Below are 10,464 nucleotides of genomic sequence, written 5' to 3'. Positions count from 1 at the left end.
GGGCACAAACCTCAGATTGTGTGTGAGTCTATAGGTAGATTTCACCAACAATTGTGAAGTGCAAACTCCCCAGGCACTATAACAGCCTTAACATGGAGTCACAGGCAGTACCGCTGTGTACACCAACCCCATGAGCTTACCTTTGTGATAGCTGGTCCCTTCAACCAAGGATCACAGCAATATTCAGGTTACTGCCAGTCCCAAAGGATCAGTCACTTACCCTGAGTCAGTTGTGCTTTAGATCTCACACAGAAGACAACGTCTGTAGCCAATCCACTAATAAATTACCCAAAGAGTTATTAAATTGGAAGAGGAAATAAGAGAGTTATTTACAAGGTTACAGGAGGCAAACGTGCATACATAAATGAGCTGCAATCTGAAGTTTCAAAAGGCAATAGAAGCTTCTATAATCAGCAAGTGCTATATATTCTTTAGGGTTAATCCAGGCTAAGCTGCTGGGGATCCTTTGCTTATGCTTAGAAAACCTTGCCCTCCAGAGTCCAAGCAGCATACAGGTACCGGTCCTTCTGGTTATTCCCTCTCTCCCCCCTTGTGTGCTCTGAGCTGCAAACTCAGCTGGTGGGAGGAATTCACTTGCAGGAGTCCTCTTCATGAGGACTGGGCAGAGAAGACAAAGAAAGTTGTTTGTTCTCTTTAATGTTCCATAACAGTCTGTCTGGTGTTGATGGGCCTTCCTAGTTGGGCAGAACGTAATGCCTTCTGTTGGAGACCAACACTTTCCACTAGTTAATGTCTCTCTTCTGTCTGGTGATTTACACAGTCACCGAGGCTTCCAATCAAATGCTTAAATATTACCTTACAATATTGGACACAGAGGTTATCAGGGAGACGAATGCAGGCAGCAACTCACAAGAATTCAATAAAGTCTAAACACTAAACACATTCTTATCATTCTAATACCTATTTTAACTACACTAACACCCAGGTGAGCCAGACTGGTCCCAGCGAGGCATTTGGCTCAGCTGAGACACAGGGACCGCGACATGAGCTGGCACCTGGACTTGCCAGCGTCACAGAGCCTACATGGGGAAGAGATGTCTGCTAGAAGACAGCTCTTTAATCTAGCAAGAAAGGCATAATGAGATCCAACATCTGGAAGCAGAAGCTAGACAAATTCAGGATAGAAACAAGGTGCAAATTTTTAACATTGAGAATAATTAAGCATGGGAGCAAGGTACCCAGGGATATATTAGATCCTCTGTCACTTGTAGTGTTTAAATCAAGGTAGGATAACTGACTAAAAGATGTCCCATAGCTCCACCACCAATGGTGGGCTGGGCAGACATTACTGGCTAAGGTCTCAGTGTCACAGAGGAGGTCAGACTACATGATTAGAATAGTCTCTTCTGCCTTTAAAATCTATCAGTTAATATTGCCATTATCTGAGTTACCAATACAACCAGACCCCAGGCTAAGGGGGTAAATTTATGCCAGTGGGTGTGGGAACTCCTGCTGCTTACACAGATCTAGTTACCCTTCCCTCAGTGTCAGCTTCACCCCTTCCTTACTCAAGGGATTCCTTCCCTGCCCTCCCACACCAAGCAGCCTCCTTCAGATTCCTTCTAGGGCCCATGCCTCCCAACAGGGAGCCAATGAGGTCAGAAAGCCCCCGGTGCGCTTGAGCTGCCGGCAAACCAATGCCAGCTCCTGCCAAGGCCCGCAGATCTCAGCTGAACACTGGCCGAGGCCTAGCTGGAGCCAGGCCGGCTCACCAGGGTGTTAGCGTTGTTATATCAGGTATTAGCCTTATCAAAATATGTTTTGTGTTTAGACTTTAGGAAATGCTCGTAAGTTGCTGCCTGCAGTAATCTCATGTACAATACCCGTATCCTGTGTTCTACGGCGAGATTTAAGCGTTTGCTCTGTATCTGTAACTCACCAGACAGGAGAGGAGCATCAAGAAGAGAACAGGAGGTGTTCTCTCTTGCCCCACAAAAGCAGGCCCATCGACACCAGATAGATCATTGTGGAACGTCAGCGGACAAAAGACTCTGGGGATTGCTTCCCCCCACCCCGGCCCCAGTGTAGAGGAGACTTGCAACTGAATTCCTCCCAACAGCCGAGTTTGCAACTGGAAGCAGAAGGGGGAAAGGAATAAAAGCCCTAACAAGGAGGAACTGTCTCTTTTATGCTGCTTGGACTCTGAGAGGAAAGGACGACTAAGCCTAAACTAAAGATCCCCAGTGCTTAGCCTGGGTTGGCCCTAAAGGACACCCAGAGCGTGCTTATTACAGACGCTCTTTTTACCTTCTGAACTCATCTGTGTGTCTACGGTTACACGCTTTAACCTTGTAAATAACTCTCCTTTTCTCGTCCTATGAAATAAATCTTCAGTTAGTTTGTTATAGGATGGCTACAAGCCTTGTCTTTGGTGTGAGATCTGAGGTGCAATTGACCTGGGGTAACTGACTGGTCCTTTGGGACTGGGAGTAAGCTGAATATTGCTGTGCTCTTTGGTGTAAAGGGAGCATCTGTCACAAAGACAAGACAGAGCAGAGTGCTTAAAGGGACTGTATGTGACTCCACGGTGAGGCTTTTATAGTGCTTGAGGAGTCTATACTTGGTTGGTGAAATCTAAGTATAGAACTCACAGCCAGTTTGGGGTTCGTGCCCGGCTTCCTAACAGTCTGCTCTGAGGTTGGTACCCACGCTCCCGAGTCACTGCAGGACAGCTTGACAATGTCTTTACACTGCGATAATGTGTTCATTAGTAATGACATGAGAGGACAGGAAGATAGATGACCAGTACATTAGAGGGGTGTGTAAGAGATTAAGATTAAGATAGATAGATAGATAGATAGATGGGGTGGATGGGGATAGATAGATAGATAGATAGATAGAGGGGGTGGATGGGGATAGATAGATAGATAGCGGGGGTGGGTGGGGATAGATAGATAGATAGAGGGGATGGATGGGGATAGATAGATAGATAGATAGATAGAGGGGATGGATGGGGATAGATAGATAGATAGATAGATAGACAGAGGGAGTGTATGGGGATAGATAGATAGATAGGGTGTATGGGGATAGATAGATAGATAGATAGAAAGATAGATAGATAGGGTGGATGGGGATAGATAGATAGATAGATAGAAAGATAGATAGATAGGGTGGATGGGGATAGATAGATAGATAGAGGGGGTGGATGGGGATAGATAGATAGATAGATAGAGGGGGTGGATGGGGATAGATAGATAGATAGATAGATAGATAGATAGATAGATAGAGGGGGTGGATGGGGATAGATAGATAGATAGATGGCTTGGCAGAATTCAATTTTTATATTTTTATCATTTCAATGGAGAATATTGATGTCTGTTTTTAAGCATTTTGTCTAATTTTACTGATTTACATTTTCACAGTGGCACAAAATTATGGAGTTAAAGCTTTTTTTAAAATTGTATCTATTTAAATTTTCACCATGGTAGGAAATTGCTGGGGGGTCAGACATTGCAGGTGGCAGACAAGAATTATTTAATGACAATAGATGTTGAGATTCAAAACATTAAATCTTTATAACCATTAAACTACAAATTGTCAACGGCACGTGTCAAAATACAAAGTCAATATCCTTAACTCAAACTCGAATCAGTTCTCCAGCAGCATTTGTCTTACTTTGCCTACCTGTACATTTTGATTAGTATCAATGGAAATATGTTTTCATCATTTGAGTGTGTGTGATGAAATCAACGTTTACGGACATTTAGGAATAAAAATGGAGCCCTTCCAAGCAGATAGACAGTCTGTTAGACACCCTGTCTTGCTTCAAGCGTAGCTCTCCTTCATCTATCATGTCCCGTATGTGTGTGAACTCTTGTGCCTTCTTCAGATTGCAAACTCATTGGGACAGACCCATTGTCTCTCTCTATTTGCATGCTGTTCTGTGCACCCTGATGGCACACAGTTAACAATAAACAATAATAATAACCTTGCCGTGTATATGTGCTTTAATGTCCCAGGTAGCGCGGGTCTGAATACCTAATGCCTTGCTGATTGTTATTCACTCTGTATTCAATGTTAAAAAAAAAATGCACAAAACCACAACCCTATAGTTAGAAAGCGAGATAGGTCTGCTTAATTTCAGGCCATTATCTCCCGGTAATTGCTGGAAGGATTTCATTCAGTGCCAGAGCAATGGAAGCAAATCAATTCCCTCCCGCCCCCCATGGGAAAAAAAAAAAAGCCCTGATGTTCTCCAAAGGGTTCGGGTTTTCAGTCCGCGGCTGGGAGCGAGAGCCAGGGCTCCTTTATCAAATTCACATTTCATTTCCAGAGCACGCCGGAGCCGGGATGTACATTTATAATGAGAAAACGGGAAAAAACAAAAAGACAGCGCCGGGGAAATGCTAATGGGAGAAAATGAGCTGGGGCTCCTGGAAGAATAATGGACAGACAGACGTGCATCTACGGTGACAGGGAGAGACACTGAGGCAAAGAGAGACACACACAGACACATGCACAGAAACGCACAGAGCTGTGGGGCATCCACTCGCACGCAGAGGGTTTGTCTGCACAGCAGCTCAGCTTGAGCAGTGTAGATGCGGCAGCATGAGCTAGGCACCTGCGTGCGTACGCTAGGGATTGGGCAGGTTAACACGCCGGTGGCTAGCCCGTGCGGCTGTGGGTGCCGCCGTGACCACCCTCTGTTTTTAGCACGCTGGCTCAAGCAGTGCGGGTCCTTCTACCTAGGCTGGGAAGCACGCTCCCAGCTGATGTGTAGATGTACCCTGAGAGAGACACAGACACAGAGCCAGGGAGAGAGAAACACACCCGGGCATATGTGCACAGCCAGCCGGATGGAGCACCAGAGACAGAAACACGCAGAGACCCCACCACGGACGCAGGCACACGCCCAGCAAGCCAGACACACAGGGCCCCGCTGTGCAAGGTGAGAGCCCCCATCTCCATCAGCTTCTGTGGCACATGAGGGGGCTCAGCACCTCGCAGAGGCCTGGACTGTGACCTGGCCCTCAGAATCTTACTGGGGCCTTCCTACTGCTACGCATGCTCCCAACCGTGTACCAGCTCAGGCTGCAGGTGCATCGCGTTGGGGGGTCCGGCTGGGGTGGCCCTTCCGGCGGGACCATGCCTGGAATGCAGATGCTCAGTGCCACAAAGACAGTGCTACCAGCATAGACTCATAGACTATCAGGGTTGGAAGGGACCGCAGGAGGTATCTAGCCCAACCCCCTGCTCAAAGCGGGACCAATCCCCAACTAAATCATCCCATCCTTGCTCCATGAGTGCATAATGACCTTCCTGCATGGGTCACCTCATTGAAGCCAGCAGGATCTGTCCTGGAGCATGGTGCCTTGCTGCACAATTCAGGGCACCCTGATCCAGCCCGTGGTGAAGAGCTGGACAGGTGATTTATGCTGAAGGGGCTGCAGGGAGACCCTAGCCATGTGCAAGAGTGAGATGGGAATAGGCAGAAAGGAGGCAAGGAGCCAGTTTCCCAGGGGACATTGTCAGGGACGGCATGGCTGTGTCTCTTTGCCATCGTCTCAAGCATTAGGCTGGGGCTCGTGAGAAGGTTGAACAAGGTGCCCTCCTTGGTTCCGTCTGACCTGTCTTGCAAAGTTCCCATGCTCAGGGCGGCTTAGATTCATGGCTTCATAAAGAGAAAGGCCAGAAGGGGCCCATATTCTGTCTGACCTCCTGCATCACACAGGCCGGAGAGCGCTCCCAGCAATTTCTGCAGCAAACCCCTCACTCCTGTTTGAGCGGGAGTGGATCGTTTAGAACAAGCCATTTGGTTTCAAGCGCAAGTCTTCAAGTGACAGAGACTCCAGCGTGTCCCTCAGGGAGCTGTTCCAGTGGTTAATTACACGCGCTGTCAGAAACACCCTGTACAGAAACGTGTGCCTCTTTACTGCAGCAAAGTCACAATCAAACTTTCCCAGGCTACATTATCCATTGCTCGGTCACGATACATTGCACCCTCAGCAAGTTCACGGATGACACTAAGCTAGGGGCAGAGGTAGATATGCTGGAGAGTAGGGATAGGGTCCAGAGTAACCTAGACAAATTGGAGGATTGGGCCAAAAGAAACCTGATGAGGTTCAACAAGGACAAGTGCAGAGTCCTGCACTTAGGATGGAAGAATCCCATGCACTGCTACAGGCTGGGGACCGACTGGCTAAGTGGCAGTTCTGCAGAAAAAGACCTGGGGATTACAGCTGGGTATGAGTCAGCAGTGTGCCCTTGTTGCCAAGAAGGCTAACAACATATTGGGCTGCATTAGTAGGATCATTGCCAGCAGATCAAGGGAAGTGATTATTCCCCTCTATTCGGCACTGGTGAGGCCACACCTGGAGTATTGCGTCCAGTTTTGGGCCCCCCACTACAGAAGGGATGTGGACAAATTGGAGAGAGTCCAGCAGAGGGCAACAAAAATTATTAGGGGTCTGGAGCACATGACTTATAAGGATAGGCTGAGGGAACTGGGATTGTTTAGTCTGCAGAAGAGAAGATTGGGGGGGGATTTGTTAGCAGCCTTCAACTATGTGAAAGGGGGGGTTTCCAAAGAGGATGGAGCTCAGCTGTTCTCAGTGATGGCAGATGACAGAACAAGGAGCAATGGTGGAGGTTTAGGCTGGATATTAGGAAAAACTTTTTCACTAGGAGGGTGGTGAAGCACCCTAGGGAGATGGTGGAATCTCCTTCCTTAGAGATTTTTAAGGCCTGGCTTGACAAAGCCCTGGCAGGGGTGATTTAGTTGAGGTTGGTCCTGCTATGAGCAGGGGGTGGGACTAGATGACCTCCTGGGGTCTCTTCCAACACTAATCTTCTATGAGTCTATGATCAGATTAATCTTCCCAGAACCCAGCTAAAGATTCTGGCTGGCCGGCTGGGAACACCTCCTCCTCCTCCGAGTACACTAGAAAAGGGGAGCAAATTTCTTAACACCTCTCCTCTTTGGGACACTCCTGTTGCATACATATGTGGGGTGAAAGCTTTTCCATTACAAAGATAGTCCACATTTTACTATCCCCCAGTTGCATAGGAGACGGAATAATTGCCAATAATGGGCAATACAACGTCCTCGCTGCTAAGACCGAAAAAGCCATTCATTTCTTGTGTGCACCTTATTTCTAGGCTGCATGGGGGAGTCGTAAGTAGAAATTGAGAGAAGGAAAATGAAGGCTGATTGTGGCCCAAGGTAGTGGAAACCTCATGACAATCTCTTGAGAACTAGCTGTGAGATTCTGGCACTAAATCCCAACCCAGAGGAGCGCCTTGGTATGCAAAGCCCAGCTGGAGGGCTCATTGCTGTGAGAACCAGCCGACCCTGCACCAGACCTCCTCGGCCCATCCTTCATGATTCATTACTTCCAGTTAGTTAATAATTGCTAACTATGAATTCTGAAAGACTAATCAGTCACTGATAATTGGTTATTGGGACTGGGCGACAGGGGATGGATCACTGGATGATTCCCTGTTCTGTTCATTCCCTCTGGGGCACCTGGCATTGGCCACTGTCGGAGGACAGGATACAGGGCTGGATGGACCTTTGGTCTGACCCAGTCTGGCCATTCTTATGTTCTTATGATAATTACTGCCATTAAGTATTGGCTTTTAATTAGGTGCATAGCTTGCGATGGGTGGCTGTGGTGCTGCCACAGGCAGAGGACTGGGCATCAGGAGCAGATGAGACCCTGTGCAGCACCCACCCTGCTTCCAGGCACGAAACTCTCTAGGGATCCAGACCAAGCGCTGAGACCTCCAGATCACAGGTGCCAGATCAGCTGGGTAGCTTCAGAGCAGAGGGCCTTTCCTGGCTTCCGGTCCTGCAGGCATTGGCAGCTGTAAGGGGCTTCGTGGTGGCTGTCCTGAGTTATGTGCTTTGACTCAAGAGCCATGTCCTGGGCAGGGAATTGGCAGAGTGAGTGTTCCTGATCTCATTGCACTGGTGTAGGGCGCAGGCCGAGTGTCAGAGCTGTCTGTTCCTGGGGACTGATCCTGCAAAGCTGGGTTGAACACCGTCCACTCCCATCGGCTCCAGTGGAAGTTCAGGGTACCCAGGGCCGGCTCTGGGTTTTTTGCTCTGCCCCAAGCGAAAAAAAAGAAAAAGAAAAAGAAAAACTCTCCTGGAATGCTGCCCATGGAATTGTTCCACCCCAAGTACGGGCTTGGTTTGCTGGTGCCTAGAGCTGGTCCTGAGGATACCTAGTACCTTGGCCAAGGCTCTGAACTGAGCACGGGGAAAGGGAGGCAGCTCCCAGGAAGGGGTGTGTCCAGGGCCCCGGCACGCATCCGTGGGGGCACACCTTGCCGGTGTGAACAGTACCTCTCACTGCAGCCAGGGCCGGGTCCAGCTTTTTTGCCGCCCCAAGCAGCGAAGGGGTGGGGGTGGGGGAGATTAAAACCGATCGGCGCCACTTCGGCGGTAGCTCAATCGCGCCGCTTCATTCTTTGGCAGCAATTCTTTGGTCCTTCGCCCCCTCTCTTCCTTTTCAGCGGCACTTCGGCAGCAGCTCAATGAGGAAGAGAGGGACTGAGGGACCCACCGCCGAATTGCTGCCGAAGACCCAGCAGGAGAAGGCATTCAGCTCAGCTCCTGGGGCCCTGTCAACCCCGGGCGTAGCTGCACCAAACCCCCCTACCACCGACCGCAGTGCAGCGTGACTGCAAACCCGGGCAAGTTCTACTGGTGCAAATCACACTGCTCCCACGGAAATGGAGTCCAGCGTAGGGGCCTGGTGTCATCAATTTACACGGGGGTACGGTGAGCGCTAAATGCACCCACCACGCTCTGGCGCTACTGACTGCCTGGCAATGGACAACATGCGCTTAGGACTCTGCATTGGTGCAGTGCAGGGCGGCTCAAAGGCTATGTCTACCTAGGTGACATGCGCGAGTGCTGTTTGAGCTAGCGTGCTAAAAACAGCGGTGTGGCCAGGGCAGCAGGGGCAGAGGCTTGGGTTGCTATTTTCAGCCTACTTGCTCTGCTGAGACTTACACACACACACACACACACACACACACACACACACACACACACACACACACACACACACACACACACACACACGGCTGCAGTATAGACGTGCACATGGGTCCCCTGCTCCTCCTTGGGACAGGCACTATTCAGAGAGCAGGTTCCCTAACAGTCCATACTGCAAATTCCCTCAGAAAGAGGCTGCGAATCCTTCAGAACCAGCTTTCTCCCCTCTGCCAGGGACACTGGTGCAGGAAAAGCAAAAAGAGAAGAACCCTGAAATTGATTCTTACCTCATATCATTAAAAAGTAAATTGCTGGAGTGCTGTAACATAAAGTAAGAATCAATCTTATTTTTTAACACCAGAAATAACCTAATGAAATACAAGATTGAGTCTGAATATGGGCTTCTTGGTGCAGACCCTGTGGGAATTGATTACAGAATTGAATGGCTCCGAGCTGATAAGATGAATTTGGAATAAATCTTACTTTTAACTACTCCCTTTTTATGCTCGTAAAAAAAAAAATCAGATTGATTCCAATCAAAACTTCTTCTAAAAAGGGAGACAGTTTCGATTTGTCATGGCGCTTTTTCAGCGGAACGGCACTGAACTTTGGAGTCAATCTCGCCGCTCGTTATGCGCTCCCCAGAGAGGAAAAGCAGGAGGCACAATATTTCTGATTTACGGCTCAAAACAAGACAGTAATGATCATAATCATCAGGACGAGAAGCGGGAGAGGGCCTCGGGCGGAAGGGGGCTCCCTCCATGGGTTCTGCTATGGGAGATGCTGTTCAGAAGCGAAAGGTTGTCAGTTCTGCCGACGGCTCCTTCGCTGTGTTGCAGGTGGTTAGCTGCAGCATCCCCTGCTATTCCAGTCCTGGGGCCTCCCGCCTACGTTTGCTGCTGGTCCTCCATCCTGATCTGCAGTCCCCTCTGCTACTCCAGACCCGGGATCCCCCAGCCCAGCTCTGCCGGTGTCCCTGAATCCTGATTTGCTACTGTCACAGCCCTAGAAACCTGGGCTTTAGCAAGAGTTGGGATTAACTGATAAGATTTGCTTTCACTTTTGTGTTCAGACAGCAGCTGGATTCATTAGTGAATGACCTCCCCTAAGGGCACTTATCCAAAGAAGAACCCGAGGGGGGCGACTGGTACAGGATCTTGGAGGGAGAATAGGGCCCAGGTGAGAAGGTCAAACACATTTGCCACACTGTACATCAGTCCCACATAATGGTCTCAAGTTGCAGTGGGGGAGGTTTAGGTTGGATATTAGGAAACACTATTTCACTAGTAGGGTGGTGAAGCACTGGAATGGGTTCCCTAGGGAGGTGGGGGAATCTTCTTCCTTAGAGGTTTTTAAGGTCGGGCTTGACAAAGCCCTGGCTGGGATGATTTAGTTGGGATTGGTCCTGCTTTGAGCAGGGGGTTGGACTAGATGTTCTCCTGAGGTCCCTTCCAACCCTGAGATTCTATGATTCTATAACGTTAGCTGGGGATTCC

The sequence above is a fragment of the Mauremys reevesii genome, linkage group 6, assembly GCF_016161935.1.
Source record: "Mauremys reevesii isolate NIE-2019 linkage group 6, ASM1616193v1, whole genome shotgun sequence".
Classification (NCBI taxonomy): Eukaryota; Metazoa; Chordata; order Testudines; family Geoemydidae; genus Mauremys; species Mauremys reevesii.
Note: the sequence above shows the minus strand (reverse complement) of the source record.